Genomic DNA, 21,842 nt, shown 5'->3' with positions numbered 1-21,842 from the left:
TATTGAAATAGGTCTGTTTTGTTCATGCGTTGAGGTCACTATCCAAAGGGTGACGCGCGGGCGCGTTTCGTGACAAAAAAAAAAATCAAAATATTCCATTACCGTACTTCGAAGCATGTCAAACGCTGTTTAAAATAAATGTTTATGTTATTTTTCTCGTAAAATAGCGATAATATTCCAACCGGGCGACGTTATTTTCATTCAAACACTGAAAGAAAAACATGGAGTCCTCTCGTGGACGCTCACTCCAGTGTCATTGTTCACCGCCTGACCACTCACAAAAACTCCTGCTGTTTTTCGCCCAGAGACTGCTGAGACGTCATTCCACTTTCTGGCGCCTTCTGAGAGCCAATGAAAGCCTTAAAAAATGTCACGTTACAGCAGAGATGCTGTATTTTTGATAGAGATGCCCCAGAAGGAGAACAAATTGTCAGACAGGGCACTTCCTGTATGGAATCTTCTCAGGTTTTGGCCTGCCATATGAGTTCTGTTATACTCACAGACACCATTCAAACAGTTTTAGAAACTTTAGAGTGTTTTCTATCCAAATCTACTAATTATATGCATATTCTAGTTTCTGGGCAGGAGTAGTAACCAGATTAAATCGGGTACGTTTTTTATCCGGCCGTGAAAATACTGCCCCCTATCCCAAACAGGTTTAAAGTACTTTCAATTTAACAAAATTATGAATACACTTGGTTTGATTGCACAATTTTATTTCAATATGGTTCCATAAGGATAGAGGATAGATTAGTAAAACAGGGAGCAACCAAAATGGAGGTCTGGTGAGGTGACCAAACAATAGTGACACTACATGGGTCATACATTCTTGAATTGAGGTGGCCTTCCAACTTGTAAACGCTTTCAACACCCCATTGTTAGAGTTTAATATACTGTATCCCCAGTACTATATTGAGGGTCAGACTGTTGAAATGCCCAGTTGATTATGTAAATAGTCTTGTAGAACTCTGGTATTGATGGTCCATTTGAGGGTGAGTCATTGATATGAATGTTCAGAGTGAAAGAGCTGTGAACTCACCTGTGATGGTCCACATCTACCACAACCTTTCCTATTGTGTTAGTAAACACCACAGCATTTTAGGAAGCCATTGTTCAAAATGTTTTCATACACACAGTAACAATGGGAGGGGATGTAGCATGCACAGGGGAGGACCAGGAAGTTGATCTCAGACTTCTATTTAGAACTGGGATCCTATCCAGGGTTGACAGATTAACAGTGAGGACAAACCCAGCCTGCCTCTCTCCTTCCACACTCCAAACCTACAGTCACTGGGTCCTGATTGTGACAGTGGAGCCTAGTTTGCACTGCAGGATCCAGAGATGGCATCAGTAGAGACAGGTTTCCATTTAGACAGGTTTCCATTAACCCAGGTTAATTAAACAAAAAAAATCAACAACCCCCCCCCCCCCACAAAAAAAAAAAATCTGGAAAACATTGAAGAACCACAGCACAATGAAGTGAAGGTGAAAGAATGGCGCTGCTAAGATCAATCATTAATCTCCTGAGTACACACCATTGAATCTTGAGTACATACCTAGTCCCCTGAATACAAACCTAGAAATCTTACATACAGGCCTTCAAATAGTGAACTACTCTTGTAATGGACCGGTAAGTGCTATGAAAGGGATGTTTAAAAATGTACTGCTATGTACTGCAGTGTTTCCTAATCCTGGTCCAGGGGACCAAAGAGATGTGTTTTTTGTTTTTGCCTTAACACTCACACACTGGGTTCAACTAAGCAACTCAAGCCTTTGAGTTGAATAAGGTATGTGAATGCTAGGGCAAAAACACACATGTACACCCCTTTTGGACAAGGATTGGGGAACACCTCTGTACTGAAAGTCCTCAATCTTCAGAACTTCACTGTTGACGTGCACATTATTTGGATTGTATACAGGGTGATGAAAACAGTCTGTACATTAGTAATTTGATTGAACTATCCCTTTAATTGGAGTTCCATTGGAGTTTCATTTAGTTAGAGGTGCATTTGCTCTAAGCATGTGCTATCAATAAAGATTCATTTATTTTATAAAGAAAACTGCTTTTGTCATCTCTTAAGGAGGCTAGGTGAACCTAACGAGTCTGCTCTCATACTCCCTTAAAGACCTTTGCTTAAAAAATAAGAAAAAGCGGCAGCTGTATGTCCACTTTGAGACGCCATAGACCCCTTTCTGCATTTACAAACATAGGTCACAAAATGTCATCATAATATATGCAAATAATTCTTCCAAACTCTTTCGGATGGGAAGCATGCTTGCACCTTGACTAACAAAAAGGATGTGTTACAAATGATTTCAGTAGTCCTACATTGTCACAAGGTAGGGTACAAGGGGGAATTACTGACACAAAAAAGCAGCGTTTGGGAAAATGGTATGTAGATTAAGGTCATGCTTAGGTGAATAAACTGTAAAGGGAAATAAATGGCTACAGTTACCCCGGTAGAAGACTATGGCATAGGGTTTCACACAGGTGTGTTAATCTATTTTATCAGTTTTATTTAGAAATGATTTAGTAAGTAATACTTCAAAGCTAAGTCTAGTTGTCTTATTTTAATTATATAAATACAATATGTGGGGGGGATTGCACATGTCACCATTAATATCAGCACTACCTGCACATTCATTTTCATTGTACTTTCTTTGTGGTTCCTTTTCCATACAATCCATTATGTACAATTGCACTAAATATTATTTGAATAATGCAAGATTTAAAATCCCAGCAGTCTTTAAAATGACATTCAGGAGCAAAAGTTTTTCAATAGTTGTTTTAAATTCATGAAACAAATTGGAATGGAATAGAACATTAAATAACACTGGAATATAACATTTTTACAACAATAACTTAACTAATTAATTCAGTGTAACATTGATGTGGCAACTCTCTTATGCTCTGCTATTGCACAATTCTAATTTGAATATAGGTCAAAAATAAAGCTATCCCCAGTAAAATTGGAGCACAACTCATGAGCCCACCTCCTGCACTGCTCAGACCTAATCTAGTCCCCACTGAAATAGGGGGAGAGATGCCAATTTAAAAGCTCTCTCAAACACTTAGCTAGCTATCTAGCTACATGACATAAAATGCTGTGTAAAATATCTAAAAGGCTATAAAGTAACATTAACTCTAAAGCTGTCAGTCACTAATGCAAGCATTTACAACTGCAATTAAGTTTTGCTATCTTTTTAATGTATTTTACCTCAGACGATCTGGTAGTAAGGTTGCTAGCTAGTACTCCTTGCAGCTTTTGCTAACTAGCTAGCATTTACTGCTAATGAAGTTGCTAGCTAGCAAGTTAGAATAAACTAGTGCTAACTGGGATAGTCATTAACTGTGTTCGAATACTAACATACTGTGTTCGAATACTAACATACTGTGTACTACGTACGTAATGAGTATATACTACATACTATTAGTTAATTTTAGTATACTGTAAATGAACAGTATGCTCTCAGTTGAGCGTACTAGCTCTTTGCATGTCTAGCTAGTTAGCATAACAAATTACTAGTTAGACACTTTACGACTTTGGGTGTGTTCTTAAATTCAATCTGGAGTGCCAGAGTGCACTCGTAAATTCAGAGCATTGTCAGATTGTCCGTTTGTAAATGCAGAGCGTACACTGGACACTCGGGCTGAGGAATAAGGTTGATTTGAGCATTTTGACCTTACAACAAAATTCAAACACCCAAGCTAACATTGGCTAGCTACTGCCAGACACAAATGAGACCACTCTGACCATTTTACTCACCCTAGCAGAGCTGGTTAGGCAGTTTTCATGTTATCCAGAGCGTTGGTGACTGTAACTGTGCTGCTGGCAACAATTTAATTACGCTTTTTTTCCAGACGTTTACTGACAGCGGCCATATTCAATGGGTGTTGAGCGCTCGTAAGTTCCTTATTCTGCGTTCTGGTACACTCAGATGAGAAAAAAAATCGGAGTAGATAGCTCTGAAATCGGTGTAGATAGCCAGAGCAAATTTATGAAAGAACCCGAATGTACATTGAGATTGCACAACGACTATACCATTTAGCTAAGAATGACGGAAATAATCAAGTCAATAAACGTTGGGTAGTTAGTTAGATAGCCTATAGTTAATGTACTGGCAAGTTGGATGTATATTTTGCCAACTAATGTTAGGTAGCTAGCTAAGAACATACCGGCACATACTGCTGTAATGATACGCTATGTGGTTCGTAAGGACAGCGTAGCTAACGAATTGTCAGCTAATATAACGTGTAAGGTAACTTATTTGAAAAGTCACTACTTTAACTATATCCATACTATGACGAATAAGAATACTATATACTCAATTCACATCCCAAATAGTACGGTTAGTATGAGTATTCGAACACAGTTATTGTCTAAATGACAGGTCGAAACACATTCATAGCCATTAAGGGATAACTAGCCCCCAGGGGCCAGTTACCCCCAAGTAGGGCGAGTCTAACACACTCATCCAACATATTACAACTTTACTCAAAAATTATCCAAATGTTCCTCTCTAAACAAGTTATTATTTATCTTAAGGCTTTCCTACTTGTATGTTTAAAAAACTATTATAGATCTAACTTCATTGAAATATATCTACAACTTTTTCTCCATAATTAAAAAGAAAATCGATTTACCACAAAATAATTTTGTTTAAATATCTCCAAAAGTTGTGATGACACAAAGGAAATTGGGAAAATAATTTGGTGAAATCTTGTTGTCCAAATGTGAATTACAGGGGGTTAATTACAGGGGGTTGAACATCTCTGGAGAGACCAGAAAATAACTGTGCAGCGACATTCTCCATCTAACCTGACAGAGCTTGAGAGCAGGGGCGGAAATCCCGGGGGGGACGGGGATATATCACCCAATATATCACTAAAACATAACTATGTAATTTAAATAATATTAATAATACGCAATGAAAGCAATTGTGCTGATTATAGACTTAATAGTGCGTTTTTAAGTTTCAAAAGATTGCGACCCCCCCCACCCTTTGCCTCACAATGGTTTGATCCACTGCCAGTTCCTTAGCTTACTAGGTAACAGAGAGGTCGTATCTACTGTCTGAAAGGCACTCAATGCACGTAACTGACGTGAGGTTAATCCAGTCAATCGCGCACACACACTAGCTGAATATGCAGAACTAGCGCGCAAATATTAACTATTAAGCTAGCTAGTACCTATTCCATTTATGTGGCGTCGTCAAAGATGGAATCTTTGCTATCGTCAATTTATTCCAAGATCAGCATGCAGATGATGTAAGTTAGTATTTCAAAGTCCCTGTGATAAGGTTAGCGATAAACTGAAATCCAAACTGAACAGAACTACACTCTCTTCTACCATTGTCTTAAATATATTTAATGGTCTCGTTGCAAAAGCTAAATTGTCGCAAGGGAACTTTTATTTATGTATTTTATTTCACCTTTATTTAACCCGGGTAGCAAAGATTATAGCAAACACCACTGAAACTGAATTGGTGCTCGCTAGCTTTGCAAATTCAGCTATTGTTGGAAGCCAGCCAATATGAAACAAACTATTAAAATTACAAAAGGTTGCAGCATATGTTGTGTAAATGGTGAACTCATACAGCTGTCAACTCTTGTCATTTTAATCCGTTTCACATTTGCTAGCTACCTTTTAGATCGAAGCCCAAATAGAATGATTGAAGATGATAGAAGCCCATCTCCTACTGTAAATAACCTACACACTGTGTGTGTGTAGCCAGCCAGCCAGCCAGGTAGAAAAATGGCAGAAAAATAAAAGACGGACATCAGAGTACATTTACATTTAAGTCATTTAGCAGACGCTCTTATCCAGAGCGACTTACAAATTGGTGCATTCACCTTATGATATCCAGTGGAACAACCACTTTACAATAGTGCATCTAAATCTTTTAAGGGGAGGGTTAGAAGGATTTTTCAATACCCCAAAACGCATAGTAAGAACCCTAGTAGCCTAATATCTCAAAGACTAGTTGATAAAATGTTCATAAGAAAGAAATGAAATTCTAATGGAAATGTTTCACAATGATGTCTTTAGGCAGAGCAGGCAACAGATGGCACACAGACAGCAGAGTTGGGGACAGATATGCAGGGGCAGACTGGCAGAGACAGGGAGTCTCAGGTAAGTTTGTTGAGTCTTTGTTTGGCAACATTATGAAAGGTTCTCAATTTTTTTGACTTGTAAAATAGGAACATAATTGGAAAATGCCATGGATACCCCCACTCTCAACTTAAACTGGTGACTGAACTAAGATTTGTTAAAGGCAATGGTATTGCTGTTGTGATTAGTTGTGTAGTTTTGGGTACCGGTAGTTAGGAGTACAGCAAACACCTTATTTCTTTGGTTCCTCAATATACATTTACCATATTACAATGTAGGCTATGTGTTACAGCACTACTTTTGGTGTCCCCCTCAGGAATTGCTCTTGAGAAAATATCATGTAATTGTCCCCTCCAAAGTTGATATCAGATTTTCGCCCCTGCTTGAGAGGATATGCAGAGAAGAATGGGAGAAACTCCCCAAATACATGTATGCCAAGCTTGTAGTGTCATACCCAAGACGATAAGGCTGCCAAAGGTGCTTCAACAAAGTCCGGAGTAAAGGGTCTGAATACTTACGTAAATGTGATATTTAAGTTTTTTATTACATTTGCAACAATTGTGTCATAAAACCTAGCGGTCAAACAGGGAAATGGTTCCAATCATTTTTCATTTTCATTCATTTTATAAACACTTAAAATAAGGGCTGTGTTTCGTGTAGGCTTACCCCGGTGTGACGTTTTGATAACCATGTACATTTCTCTCGGACAATGTAACTTTTATCAATATATTCGACTTTATTTCCTCTCAGATTATAAAACGCTGATTAGCATCAAATCACTGCAAGTAATCTCTAGCTGATGCTTTTGCTGTTGCTTTTGTTGTGTCAATTTACAACTTGCACAAGACAGTTAACAGAATTGTCAATTTAAATAAATGTAGTCTACTTATTCATTACTACATTTAGCTAACATTATATAGTTAAATCAGAGATCCTTACCTTTGACTGGAATCGGCAGTCTTGTCCAGATCATCATGGCATTTGTAGTTCTTTAGGATAGCCACATTAGCAGCTAATTAGCAGTTCATTTTGGAGATGTAAATACTGGCGAATATATTGCTCAAAGTCACCTTGTCCTGGAGAGATTTACACGGTTATCAAAACGTTACACCAGGGTAAGCCTATCTACCACCCTATGTAAAACTGGGATATAAAAGATACACGTAAGAAAAAAAAATTGCACTCTAAAATGTCCTCCACTAAATAGGAATGGGACAACATTCCACAGGCCACATTCAACAGCTTGACCAACTCTATGCAAAGGAGAAGTGTCCCGGAGGAAGAGGCACCGGGAGCTACCTGTTATATCTAGCCTAGCTGTAGAAGAACGCACGTCTGCACGGTTTCACATTGTACATCACTCTGTCGTTTAATGACATGTCCCACTCATCCTGACAACCCATTCATCCATAAAGCAGCACACTGTCGTAAACCATAACAACGTACAGTATGACGTACAGCACGTCGTACCATACATAACATTTCCCCCCCCTTTCCAAAACCAGGGACTGGTACCATATATAAAATGTCCATAGGGCAAGAACCTAGAGTGATACCTGTAAGAAATAAACATTAACCCTTAAACAGAAGGACTCTCCAAACTAACCAGTTCAGTCCATTAACCTGGAGGTTGACTAAGACACCTACCGGAGCCTAAGAATGAAAAGAGGTTAAGTAGTCCCCCAGATGAGCGGGGCGAGTTCGTGCCCGCATAGGCCTTTCTTCAACCGCCACCGCTTGTGGCTCTGGCCCTTGGGGGAGCCCGTAGAGGCTGGGGCTCGGGTGGTAGTGGTGGGGGAGGTCCATCCGGTGGCGTCTCTGGCCTGCATGTCTGTTCTGTGTGCATTCGTATTCCTTGAGAAGCAGGGACTTTCCTGAGGCGGCTGGCGTGCCAGCGTGATCCATTGCTCAACATGAATGTGGCGGGCACCAGTTGTCGACTGACCTGCAGGGGGTCCGACCAGAATGAGGCCATTTTGTTGCACCGCTGAGGCCGTCGGGCTCGGACCCAGTCAGACACTTGGATGATCGACTTCTTCACCCTGTGTGCCTTGTCAAAACGCTGTTTCATTGCTCTTTGGTGCCTGGTCAGTGCCTGCTGTTCTTGGGTGCACCTAGTCGCCGGTTCTGCAACTCTCTGTGTTCTGAGTCTGTCCAGTGGCAGTTCCATCTCACGACCTAGCATGAGGGATGCCGGGAGGCCTGTATTGTTGTGTGTTTGCTTGCTCTGTAGTGCATTAGCGTTTGATTCAAAGCAGTTTGGAACGTGCACCCCTGGACCAGGTGCGCTCTGATGCCGTTCTTCAGCGTTTGGTTGAAGCGTTTCCACCCCTCCGTTAGCTTGTGGGTTGTAGTAGGCCGTGCGGATGTGTTTGATTCCCTTGTTGCTGAGATATGAGGAGAACTCGGCAGAGATTAGCTGGGGCCCATTGTCCGTGGTAAGGGTGAGGGGCAGGCCCCACCTTGTGAACAGGCTGTCTAGGATGTCCACGATGGCCTGTGCTGTGACAGTTCCGACAGGAACCACTTCTGGCCACTTAGAGTGGAGGTCATACACCACCACCAGGAAGCGCTGATGGTGAGGGACTGCGTGACCATGGATCTCGCCACAGATGTCCAGTTGGATGTGCTCCCAGGGGCGGGACGGCCATGCGAGAGGCTGCGGGGGGGTGGGGCGGACTGTCCTGTTTTCCCACTGAGGCGGCATGCAGCACAATCCCTGACCAGGGCTTCAATGTCGTGGTCGATGCCTGGCCACCACACAAGGTCTCGACATCGCTGTTTGACCTTCACTATGCCCAAGTGCCCCTCGTGCGCCATGGATAGAACACGCGCACGCAGACCACTTGGGACCACAGTGCAAAACCCTCGAGAGACACAGACTTCTTCCCAGCAAGACAGTTCGTGCTTCACCCTGGCGAAAGTCGCCAGCTCTTCCGGCACGTGTGCTGGCCATCCAGTGCGTATGTAGGTGCGCAGGGTAGACAGTGTGGGATCCTGTTCCGATGCTTGCTTCAGCTCCTCCAGTGAGACGACTGACTGAAGAGGAGCGTAAAGCATTTGTACGAGCTCTGTTTCGTTGTCGTCTGGCAAGACGGTCGGAGTAAGAGCGTCAAAGGAGCGTGAGAGGAGGTCTGCCACCACGTTATCCCTCCCTGGAGTGAACTTCAGCTGATAGTCGTACTGTCTGAGGCGGTCGGCCCATCTGTGCAGCCGAAGTGGCTTGTGGCCAGTTCCTGATGCCGACAGTAGCGTTGTGAGGGACTGGTGGTCGGTTCGGAGCATGAACAGACGGCCATAGAGGTAGAGGTGCCACCTTTCGCACGCCCAGACACACGCCAGTGCTTCTCGTTCGCCCACAGAGTACCGTTGTTCTGTGGGGCTCAGGGCCCTTGAGGCGAAGGCGACGGGCCTCTCAATGCCATTCTGCAGCTGTGAGAGGACAGCTCCTAGTGCTCCAGCTGAGGCGTCACATGTGACAATGGTGGGGCAGACGGGGTCAAAGTGAGCCAAGACTGGGGCTGTGGTGACCTGGCTCTTCAGTGAGCGGACCGCATCTGAGCAGGCTGCCGTCCAGGTCCATGGCTCATCCTTCTTGAGGAGCTGGCGAAGGGGCGCTGTGGTCTGGGAGTAGTGGGGCAGAAACCGGAGGTAGTAGGCTGTCATGCCCAAGAATGATGCCACCTGAGAGGCTGAGGTCGGTTCCGGGATCCTGTGGACGGCTTCAATGTTCGACATGAGTGGGGCAATGCCTTTGGCCGACAGGCGGAACCCCACAAACTCGACGGCTGGAGCTGCAAAGGTGCACTTTCCACCGTTAAGGGTCAGGTTGTTCTGCAGTAGAGCGCTGAATACTCTGTGGAGTCGATAATCATGGATGTGGAGGTCAGGACCGTGGACCACGATGTCATCCAGATAGACCGCCACCCCAGGTATTCCAGCGAGGATGGTGCTCATCACCTTCTGGAAGCAGCTGGGGGCGGAGTTAAGTCCAAAAGGCATGCGTGTATATCTGAACACGCCAGCATGTGTGACAAAGGTAGTGAGATCTCTGCTAGCTGCATGGAGGGGTACCTGAAGATAACCCTGACGAAGGTCAAGCTTCGTGAAGATCTTGGAGCCATGGAATTGTGCGGTCAGCTCCTCAGCTGTAGGCAACGGGTACTTATCCGGGACAACGGCCTTGTTCACAGCACGAAGATCCACGCAGGTCCGGATTCCACCTGACTTTTTGGTTGCAATGACTAAGTTTGAAATCCAGGGGGCAGCGTTGACTGGCTCAATGATGCCTGCATCCAACTGTGCCTGGAGATCTTTTGTGACGTCATCACGCAGTGCAAAGGGAATGCGCCGCAGGGGCTGCATGACTGGGGTCACTTCCGGATTCACTAGGGGCCTGTGAGTAAAGGCTGTGAGGCAGCCCAGTCCATCAAAAAGAGTTGGCCAGTTCTGTTGCCATGTGCAGGTAACCTGGTGGATAGCTGACCCACTGTCATCTCTCAGCGTGAATCCCAAGCCTGTGAAGAGGTCGAGGCCCAAGAGGTTGGCACCCCGCTTTGCAACATGAAATGTGAATGATGGCAGATGCTTGGTGCCGTAGTGTACTGGGACCTGGAGGGTGCCTACAATGTCTATCTTGGATCTACCGTACCCACACAGGGCAGTGGAGGGCTGTTGGAGTGGTAGGTGACTGAAAAACTTGTAGTAAGTGGCAAGGTTGAGCAATGACACCGCAGCGCCAGTATCCAGCAGCAAAGGCAAACCCACCTCACCCAGCTGCACAGTGCATGTCCTGAATGACACATGGTTGGTGGAGACAGTTCGAATTTCCGTGCGTTCATGTTGAGAGTGAATGAAACTAAGGGCCTGTGCTGGGTGGAGCTAGTAGCTGGGGCAGAACGACACACTTTTGCAAAGTGATTGTATTTTGAACAGTTCTTGCATATTTTCCCACGGGCTGGGCAGTTTGAAGCCCTTGAAATGTGAGAGCTAGCCCCGCAGTTGCCACAGCTACTTCTGTTCGTTTGTCTGTGTGCCTGCTGCACGGGCATGCCGGTGTCTGTGTCCATGCAGCTATCAACGTGGGAGGCCATGCACAGCGCGTGATCGTTGTAGTGCGCCTGCTCCGGCTGAAGCTGCTGTGTGAGAATGGCTGGGGGCCGAGTGTATGCTGCAGATCTGTCTGTTAGCATAGTAGAGCATTCCAACGCCGCTTCAACCTGGAGTGCTATTTTAATAGCTCCATCTAGTTGTAAATTATCCGATTCCAAAAGCAGTTTCTCCCTTGTCTTTTCACATAACGTCCCCTCTATCAACTGATCCCTGATGATCTCGTCCTGAAGTGTCCCATAGTTACAAGAGCTAGCCAAATCCCTCAGATTAGCCACGTAGCTTTGAATGGACTCACCCGGCCGTTGGTGTCTCTTCCGTAGCCGGTAGCGTCGGAGGAGCACTCGCTCTTTCCCGGCGAAGTGGTTCCGTAGGAGGCTGACTGCAGCAGTGAATGTAGGAGCCGATCCAAGCGCTCTGAAAATCCTTTGTCCCTCTGTACCGAGGCAGTGACGGAGCAGTGCTGTCCTCCGCTTGGCGGAGATTGTAGAAAAGTCCATAGTTTCGATATAAGTGTTAAAGCTATCAAGCCAGTTATTCCACGGGACTGGAGGTTCGCCAGGCACGGCGAGGAATGGTGCCGGCGGTGGTAAACTGAATTCAGCCATCTTCGTCGCCAATTTTATATCTAGCCTAGCTGTAGAAGAACGCACGGTTTCACATTGTACATCACTCTGTCGTTTAATGACGTGCTACTCATCCTGACAACCCATTCATCCATAAAGCAGCACACTGTCGTAAACCATAACAACGTACAGTATGACGCACAGCACGTCGTTCCATACATAACACTACCCCCTTCTCATCCCAAGGATCCCGGAATGCACGGACCGTTGGACTGTGGTAGTGGGGGAACAGGAAGTTCCAGACAGGCGCGCAACATTCTTCAGAAAAAAGGCGTCAGAACTGTGCAGTCAAGATAAACTTAGTGTCCGTTTCAATTTATTACGACAGGTATGTAATAACAACTTTCTAATGTCGAAAGAACATGTCATACCATGCTAGGTAACAAATCCGTTAACATGTGATCACGTTTGGTAAAGGTACGTGATTAAAAACTATTTTACAAGTCACATAGCTAGAGACTCTGGGTTTGTCTGAATGGATGTACATAATTGTCTCATGGTCATTTCATAAATAATCAATGTATTTGATATTTCTGAGTTCGTTTAGCATGTTATTAGGTTTGTGTAAAATTCACAAGTTGGTAAAATGGCGGCGCCCACTCGGTCTGGGTCAACGGACTGTTTATGCATGAAATGTATTGATTATCGGTTTTCTTCATGTGTATTAATATCAGACACATTAAGTTGTTTCTGCCTTTATCTATAAATGTTACTATGGTGTGAACAGGAAATACAATTCTTTTTTGATTGAAGTAATACGGTGAAGACAAGGTTATTATGGAAAATAGCACATAGTGCTGCTTAAACAAACTAACCTTGTACTAAATGTTTTTGAGTAATTTATGCAGTTATCTACTATAGGTTAAGTATTAGCTCAAAAGTATTGTGGAGCTCCTGCACCTAAATATAAACAGTATCGGCACTTATTTCAGTCCAAGTCAGGCATTGAATTAGATAATTGAACAAGAAAAAATTGAATATATTTTATAGAATAAAGAAAGTGCCAGAACTGTCAAAAAACGTTTGTTTCCGTTTCTCATCATTACTACTGGCCAACTCGGGTATGAGGCCGGTAACATCAACAGTGAGGACAGACCAAGCCTGCCTCTCTCCTTCCACAATGTGTCCAAACCTATGGTCACTGGGTCCTGATTGTGACAGTGGAGCCCAGTTTGCACTGCAGGATCCAGAGATGGCATCAGTGAAGCTGGAAGACTGCAGTCAAACACTGGAGCTGAATGTCAACATTAAAGATGAAGAAGAGGAGGAGAAGATTGGGAAATCTGTTTCTTATGGTAAGTGCAGGTTCTATCTAACTAAGTTTCAAATCAAATTGTATTGGTCACATACATGTGTTTAGCAGATGTTATTGCGGTGTAGCGAAATGCTTGTGTTTCTAACAATATCACCACATGTGCCCGATACACACAAATCTAAGTAAGGGAATGGAATTAAGAATATATACAGTTGAAGTCGGAAGTTTACATACACCTTAGCCAAATACATTTAAACTCCGTTTTTCACAATTCCTGACATTTAATCCTAGTAAAAATTCCCTGTCTTAGGTCAGTTAGGATCACCACTTTATTTTAAGAATGTGAAATGTCAGAATAATAGTAGAGAGAATGATTTATTTCAGTTGTATTTCTTTCATTACATTCCCAGTGGGTAAAACGTTTACATACACTCAATTAGTATTTGGTAGCATTGCCTTTCAATTGTTTAACTTGGGTCAAACATTTAGGGTAGCTTTCCAAAAGCTTCCCACAATAGGTTGGGTGAATTTTGGCCCATTCCTCCTGACAGAGCTGGTGTAACTGAGTCAGGTTTGTAGGCCTCTTTGCTCACACACACCTTTTCAGTTCTCCCCACAAATTTTCTATAGGATTGAGGTCAGGGCTTTGTGATGGCCATTCCAATACCTTTAAGGACTTACCTTTAAGGACTTTGTTGTCCTTAAGCCATTTTGCCACAACTTTGGAAGTATGCTTGGGGTCATTGTCCATTTGGAAGAACCATTTGTGACCAAGCCTTAACTTATTGACTGATGTCTTGAGATGTTGCTTCAATATATCCACATAATATCCCTTCCTCATGATGCCATGCATTTTGTGAAGTGTACCAGTCCCTCCTGCAGCAAAGCACCCGCACAACATGATGCTGCCACCACCGTGTTTCATGGTTGGGATGGTGTTCTACGGCTTGCAAGCCTCCCCTTTTCCTTCCATACATAACGATGGTCATTATTATGGCCAAACAGTTCTATTTTTGTTTCATCAGACCAGAGGACATTTCTCCAAAAAGTACAATCTTTATCCCCATGTGCAGTTGCAAACCATAGTCTGGCTTTTTTTATGGCAGTTTTGGAGCAGTGGCATCTTCCTTGCTGAGTGGCCTTTCAGGTTATGTCAATATAGGACAATAACAAAAAATTCTGCAGTGTAGAAGGTTCCCAAGAACACAGCCCAATTTCGAGTCTCATAGCAAAGGATCTGAATAGCCATGTAAATAAGGTTTTTCTGTTTTTAATTTCAAGTACATTTGCGAACATTTCTAAACCTGTTTTCACTTTGTCATTATGGGGTATTGTGTGTAGATTGATGAGAATTTTTTATTTTATTTAATCTATTTTAGAATAAGGTTGTAAAGTAGCAAAATGTGGAAAAGATCAAGGGGTCTGAACACTTTCCAAATGCACTGTAAACATCCAAAAGTGGACCTAGAAGTTTGTCCTTAAATATCTATTGGGAGCCCATCTGGACCTGCCTCTTTACCTCCCTTCATATTGAAAATAGCAACAACACCATCCAATTCCTTTTCCAGATCCAATTTAGTGTCTTCTGAAATAGAGGGAACATCAAGACCTGATTAGTTCTCAGGAGATTCAGAGTTGTAAAGTGTGTTGTAGTAGGAAGCAAATGTTTGGTTTATTTCTACAGGATCCATTGATAATCGTCCTTGTTAATTATGAATTGCATTAATGGCTCAGTCTGAATTTAACGTCTTAATGAGCTTAATGCGCCAGGCCGCCAATTTACCAGGTTTTCCACCTTGATCAAAGGACTGTTTCATCCTAGTTAAGCTGTTTTCAGCCTTTGAGGTGGAAAGTTCTTCATACTGAGCTTTAAGAGCAAATAATTCCTTGTTTACTTCTACTGAGTTATCTCAAAAAGTTTCCCTCTCCAATTCTCTGATTTTGCTGTCCAGCTCTCTCATTTTCAGATCGAATTGATTTAAAACTGGTAAAACGTATAAATTGCCCCCCTAATATATGCTTTGAAAGCCACCCATCTGGTACTCGCTGGCGTTTGGTCAGTGTTCAATGTAAAATAAACATCTATATGCACTCCAACGTATTGTAAGAAGTCTTGGTCCTGTAACCATCTGGGATACAAACGCCATCTAGAGGGTCTTTTTACTCGTTTTGTATCCCTATAGAACAATGTCTAAACCCAGAGGAACGATCTAGATGAGGATCAAATAATATTCTCTGCCATTAGAACTTAACCTTTCTTCCTGGTTATCAGTATAAATAAATTCTCAAATATTTTAGGATTTCATCATTAGGACCATAAACATTAACCAGATGAATATGCTCATTCAAGGAGTTTCCTGTATGAAAATGTATCTACCAGATGTATCAGTTATAATAGTATCCACTTGAAACAGAACAGATTGTGAATTAAAACCATATCACCATGAGAATGAGAGGAGAAACAGGATGCTATTACTTGCCATCTCCTGCATACTTTCAGTAGCTCAGCCTTCAACAAGTGAGTATCTTCTAGGATCACAATAGATTAAGTTGTTAAGCCTAGTAATAACCTGTTTAAACTTGGATAGTTTACAAACTCCACAGACATTCCACAAAGTACATTTCAGTTTTGCATTTGAAGTCATTTAACCAAGATGTAAACATGGAATAAGCTATAGCATAAAGACATGTCTAAAATATGTTTAGTAACCACAAGGAATGCAGGAATATTTTGTAGTGAGAAAAAATATGTAAAGATCTGTTGGAACAAACAAAAAATACATCTATCCTAACAGTAAAACACTGAACCCCATTCCACTATCTCCTTAACTGAGACATCCAACGCTTCCTCTCCCACCTCCCTCTAATCATAGAGTGTAGCCTGGTGGACGACTGATCCATTAAAGGGAGCAGTCTAACATAAGCGACACAAAACAAAGTGTCTCCAGCGTTCTCTCTGCCATTTACTCCTCACGAACAAAACAAAAGGCATATATTGCTAGATGTTATGTGAAATATCAAAACAAAAGGCATATCTAGCAAGATATGTGAAATATCACATAGTATTTGTTTGAAAAGTAGCAAAGAATAGCTCCACCTAAAACAGTAACGCTAGTTAGTGAAGCCTGAGACTAACGTTATAGTATGGACAGTCCAAAATAGTTGTAGATGATCCACAACACAGGGTCTTTAGCTAGTAGCTACCAAGTAACAAAATGGCCCTCACATATAGCGTTAACGTAGTATACCATTTACATTTACGTCATTTAGCAGACGCTCTTATCCAGAGCGACTTACAAATTGACCACCATAACCACAGCACACAGATTGGCTGGTACTTGCCTCCTGGTTCTTGGTCATGGAAGCAACATAACAGGGAGAAAGAGAAAGAACACAGACTGACCAAATCATCATCATTTGTCTTGAGGGACAGATTTATTTTGTATCTGGGGAGAATCGTTATGTCCAGCTGGCTAGGAGGTTCAGATGCAACCTTTCAGGATGACATTTATAGAAAGGCAACCGAACAAACAGCATGACAATCACTGGATTTTACAAAAGGAAAACAACTGGAAAGGAACGATGAGTTAGTGTCTGAACAGTGACTAGAGAAGAGATGAGGAAAGATGCTTCAGGGAGGCTAGACGTGACTACAGACCTGTCAGAGTGGATGAGAGCTCTGTGAGAGAGGGAGGCCGAAGCCATTCAAGCAGAAGAGAAAGAGAGGCACCTTTCCTCTTTTGACTATACTTCAACCAAAACATATCACTCCCCTTATACAAATGCTTCAAAGCAGCGAAACAATGGCAGTTTAGATTTCCCATCTTCTGCCCTTCCTTTAATTTCCTCTTGAACGTTAAGGAAAAATTTAGATTTCCGCCTAAATAGACATACCCAAAAGTTATTATTTTTAACGGGATGGCCATAAACACTAACTTGTAATGCTGCATAGTTATAGAAAGGATTGGAACTCACCTTTTTGGTAGAAATAGTTCTAAATTAATCCCTTTTGACGACACAAGCTCAAGTACATAGTACAAATATTATAAAAATATAAAAAATCATATGAATATAAGGCTTGAAATGACTGACATGTTTTCTAAATAGAGTAACAATCAAATTATAAACAATTTACTATAAGATTTCACCTTTATTATAACTTTAAAATAAATATTATAGTATTAAGGGACTACAAATTTGGCCCCATTTCATATAACAGACGACAGAGCATTTTCTGCCAAGCGTCCTCTGAACGACACAGAGACAACATTCAAATATTTGAAGAATCGTTACAACTTCAGCTTTCCGCACAAAGTGATTTCGTACCTCTGTGACCAAAATAAAGTGGTCGTGTTTCAATTCTACAAATTGATTTTGTATTTTTTCATGTTGAGAGCTCTAAATCCGGCAGAGAATATCACTAGACTGTCCCCTCTCCTATGCCGTCTCCCAGGCTGGGTTCCATCGCTCAGAGGCAGAGCAAATCAATTATTTGTCTGGATAGGCCAGAAAATGTGACACGCCACTCCCTATGCAAATGACAGGTGTGACACTGCAAGTCAGCTCTGCTGAGAGAGTGGTAGCGGAAAGTGTCTGTAAGCTTTCTGCTCCTATAAGGCAGTGGTTCCCAAACTGTGGGGCACGATAATTTTTTTTTTTTTAAACATTTTTTAAATGTTTTATTTATTTTAAACTCAATCGGGCATTCAACTTACTCTTGAAAGTTGTAATAGTAGAATGCTAAAGGTGCAATTTCGAAATCCGGTAGTGCATCAGCAGTTTTACTCTTGTCATTGCAGACGTTAGAGAGCTATTTATACAGTAAGTTGTCAGGAATGTTCAGATCAACTAGCCCATGTCAGGTAACATTTTTTAGCTTGGTTTTGTAGCCAATTGATTTTGTTGTAATGTCTGAGTCACTCAGATATCACATGAACACACATAGGATATGACAAAATGTGTAGAAAGCAGGAAATTTGCTTTAAAATGGCAACAACAAAAAACACCTCATGCGGGATGCACCCCAATTATGGAAAAGGCGACCCGAGTGAAAAAGTTTGGGAACCATTGCTTTGTACACATATTTCCCATCTACCATGATACGTTTAGAAACTACAAAAAGTATCAACGATCAGAAATGAACAGCCTATGTAAGGAAAAGGGATACCGTTGAATATGTGCTTCGTTACCCAAAGGCCCTTTGCACATGATGTTAGTGTGCAAGCCGAACATCATGTGCAATCATTTTAGTCCAAGGATATGATCGAAAGGCCTCCATCATTCTTAAAAAGTTTGGAACCACCAATACTTTTTTTAGAACTGGCCGCCCGGCCAAACTGAGTTATCGGGGGAGAAGAGCCTTGGTCAGGGAGGTGACCAAGAAGCCGATGGTCACTCTGACAGAGCTCCAGAGTTCCACTGTGGCGATGGGAGAACCTTCCAGAAGGACAACCATCTCTGCAGCACTCCACCAATCAGGCCTTTATGGTAGAGTGCCCAGACGGAAGCCACTCCTCAATAAAAGGCACATGACAGCCTGCTTGGTTTTGTAGCCAATTGATTTTGTTGTAATGTCTGAGTCACTCAGATATCACATGAACACACATAGGATATGACAAAATGTGTAGAAAGCAGGAAATTTGCTTTAAAATGGCAACAACAAAAAACACCTCATGCGGGATGCACCCCAATTATGGAAAAGGCGACCCGAGTGAAAAAGTTTGGGAACCATTGCTTTGTACACATATTTCCCATCTACCATGATACGTTTAGAAACTACAAAAAGTATCAACGATCAGAAATGAACAGCCTATGTAAGGAAAAGGGATACCGTTGAATATGTGCTTCGTTACCCAAAGGCCCTTTGCACATGATGTTAGTGTGCAAGCCGAACATCATGTGCAATCATTTTAGTCCAAGGATATGATCGAAAGGCCTCCATCATTCTTAAAAAGTTTGGAACCACCAATACTTTTTTTAGAACTGGCCGCCCGGCCAAACTGAGTTATCGGGGGAGAAGAGCCTTGGTCAGGGAGGTGACCAAGAAGCCGATGGTCACTCTGACAGAGCTCCAGAGTTCCACTGTGGCGATGGGAGAACCTTCCAGAAGGACAACCATCTCTGCAGCACTCCACCAATCAGGCCTTTATGGTAGAGTGCCCAGACGGAAGCCACTCCTCAATAAAAGGCACATGACAGCCTGCTTGGACTTTGCCAAAAGGCGCCTAAAAGACTCTCAGACCATGGGAAACAAGATTCTCTGGTCTGATGAAACCAAGATTGAACTCTTTGGCCTGAATGCCAAGCGTCACGTCTTGAGGCATCCTGGCACCATCCCTACGGTATAGCATGGTGGTGGCAGCATCATGCTGTGGGGATGTTTTTCAGCAGCAGAGACTGGGAGACTAGTCAGAATCGATTGAAAGATGAACGGCGCAACGTACAGAGATCCTTGATGAAAACCTGCTCCAGAGCACTCAGGACCTCATACTGGGGTGACGGTTCACCTTCCAACAGGACGACGACCCTAAGCACACAGCCAGGAAAACGCAGGAGTGGCTTCGGGACAAGTCTCTGAATGTCCTTGAGTGGCCCAGCCAGAGCCCAGACTTGAACCCAATTAGCATAAAAGTAGACATCATGGAAAACAACAAATCACTGCAAGCTCTTGAACGTCATCTCTAGCGCACACCTTTGCTAACAGGTATTGTGTCAATTTAAAACTTGCTCAAGACATTTCACAGAATTGTCCATTTAAATAAATGTAGCCTATTTATTCATTACTAAATTTTGCTAACATTAGTTAACCCAGAGATCCTTACCTTTGCCTCGATTTGGACAGCCTTGTCCAGATCATCATGGCATTTGTAGTTCTTTATGATAGCCACATTAGCAGCTAATTAACATTTCATTTTTGTTGTTGGTAAATACAGGTGACTATATTGATACCGCACCTTGTCCTAGAGAGATTTACACGGTTTTCAAAACGTCACGCCAGGGTAAGCCTACACGAAACACAGACCTTATTTTAAGTGTTTCTAAAATCCTCTATGGGAAAAGTGAATGGTGGAAAAAGGATTGGAACCATTTCCCTGTTTGACTGCTATGTTTTTTATGGGTATTATGATTCATACTGTGGTACTCTATTGGTATGGAGCTACCCGACGCTAGAGGGGTGTGGATGAGCTGAGACACGTGGTAAGATGGCGAACAAGCCGAAGAACATCATCCCAACCGTGAAGCACGGGTGTGGCAGCACCATGTTGTGGGGGTGCTCTGAGGTCTTGGCTGATTTCTTTTGATTTTGCTGTGATGTCAAGCAAAGAGGCACTGAGTTTGAAGGTAGGCCTTGAAATACATCTACAGGTACACCTCCAATTGACTCAAATGATGTCAATTTGCATATCAGAAGCCCTTAAAGCCATGACATAATTTTCTGGAATTTTCCAAGCTGTTTAAAGGCACAGTCAACTTACTATATGTAAACCTCTGACCCACTGGAATTGTGATACAGTGAATTATAAGTGAAATAATCTGTCTGTAAACAATTGTTGGAAAAATTACTTATGTCATGCACAAAGTAGATGTCCTAACTTGCCAAAATTATAGTTTGTTAACAAGAAATTTGTGGGGTGATTGAAAAACAAGTTAATGACTCCAACCTAAGTGTATGTAAACTCCCAACTTCAACTGTGTGTGAAGTTGGGGTGATTGATATATATATATCAGAGTTTTTTATATATACATACACACACACACAGTTGAAGTTGTGAGTTTACATACACTTAGGTTGGAGTCATTGAAACTTGTTTTTCAATCACCCCACAAATTTCTTGTTAACAAACTATAATTTTAATTCAAATATAACTTGTCTGTCTAAGCAGTATATATATATACACACTGCTTAGACAGACAAGTTATATTTGAATGATTTAGATTATTCATTAGTCATAATTAATTCATCATTAACGTTTGGTTCCTGCATGTGATCAACCAGTACCTCACGAGGCTTCTTCTTTCCAAGCTGAGACTTTGAAACTGAGATATCCCTTTTGGTTCCCAGAACAATGTTCCGGGCGTACTGACTATTGGTCTGAGGAGGTGGTCACAATCTCCTGAACGAATCAAGAACATTTTTCACATTATTTTAGAGGGCTAATAGTTGGCAAGGCATCTCTGTATTAATTACTGTATCTATGAATTGATGATATGCAGGCTGTGAAATCCCTCACACCAGTACAGTAGGTGGAGGTGTATGCAGCTAAAAAGTTGGATGCGATCCTCCAATCAAATCCCAAAGAAGGACGAAATTGCACGTCACTTGACCCATATGGAGAATGTGAAAAAGGAGCAAAGTTCATCTCTATTATTGATGTTTGATGAAGAGTATCTACCACCCTATGTAAAGCTGGGATATATAAAGTACTCCATAAGAGAGTTGGTGTAAAACCCGACCCAAAGCAAGACATTTTAAAGGTTTGGCCACATGTCAAGTGTTTGCAGACAGAAGGAATATGTTATTGAAAAGTATGTGAATGTTGCAACTGTGGAGGGGGTCATATTCCTGAATTCCCAGAGTGCCCTGTTAGGGTAAAAGAGGTTGAGGTGTCAAGGATCAGGACTGTACAGCAAATCTCCTATGTGGTGGTGGTGAAGAGTTATAGGGGCAAGAGGCCACAGTTCTGAAGAAGATATGGTGGTGGATGCACTGCAACCAGTTGCAAATGTTGTACGTCAATC

This window comes from Salmo salar, unplaced genomic scaffold, assembly GCF_905237065.1.
Source record: "Salmo salar unplaced genomic scaffold, Ssal_v3.1, whole genome shotgun sequence".
In the NCBI taxonomy this organism is placed as follows: Eukaryota; Metazoa; Chordata; class Actinopteri; order Salmoniformes; family Salmonidae; genus Salmo; species Salmo salar.
This window is presented reverse-complemented; position numbering follows the sequence as displayed.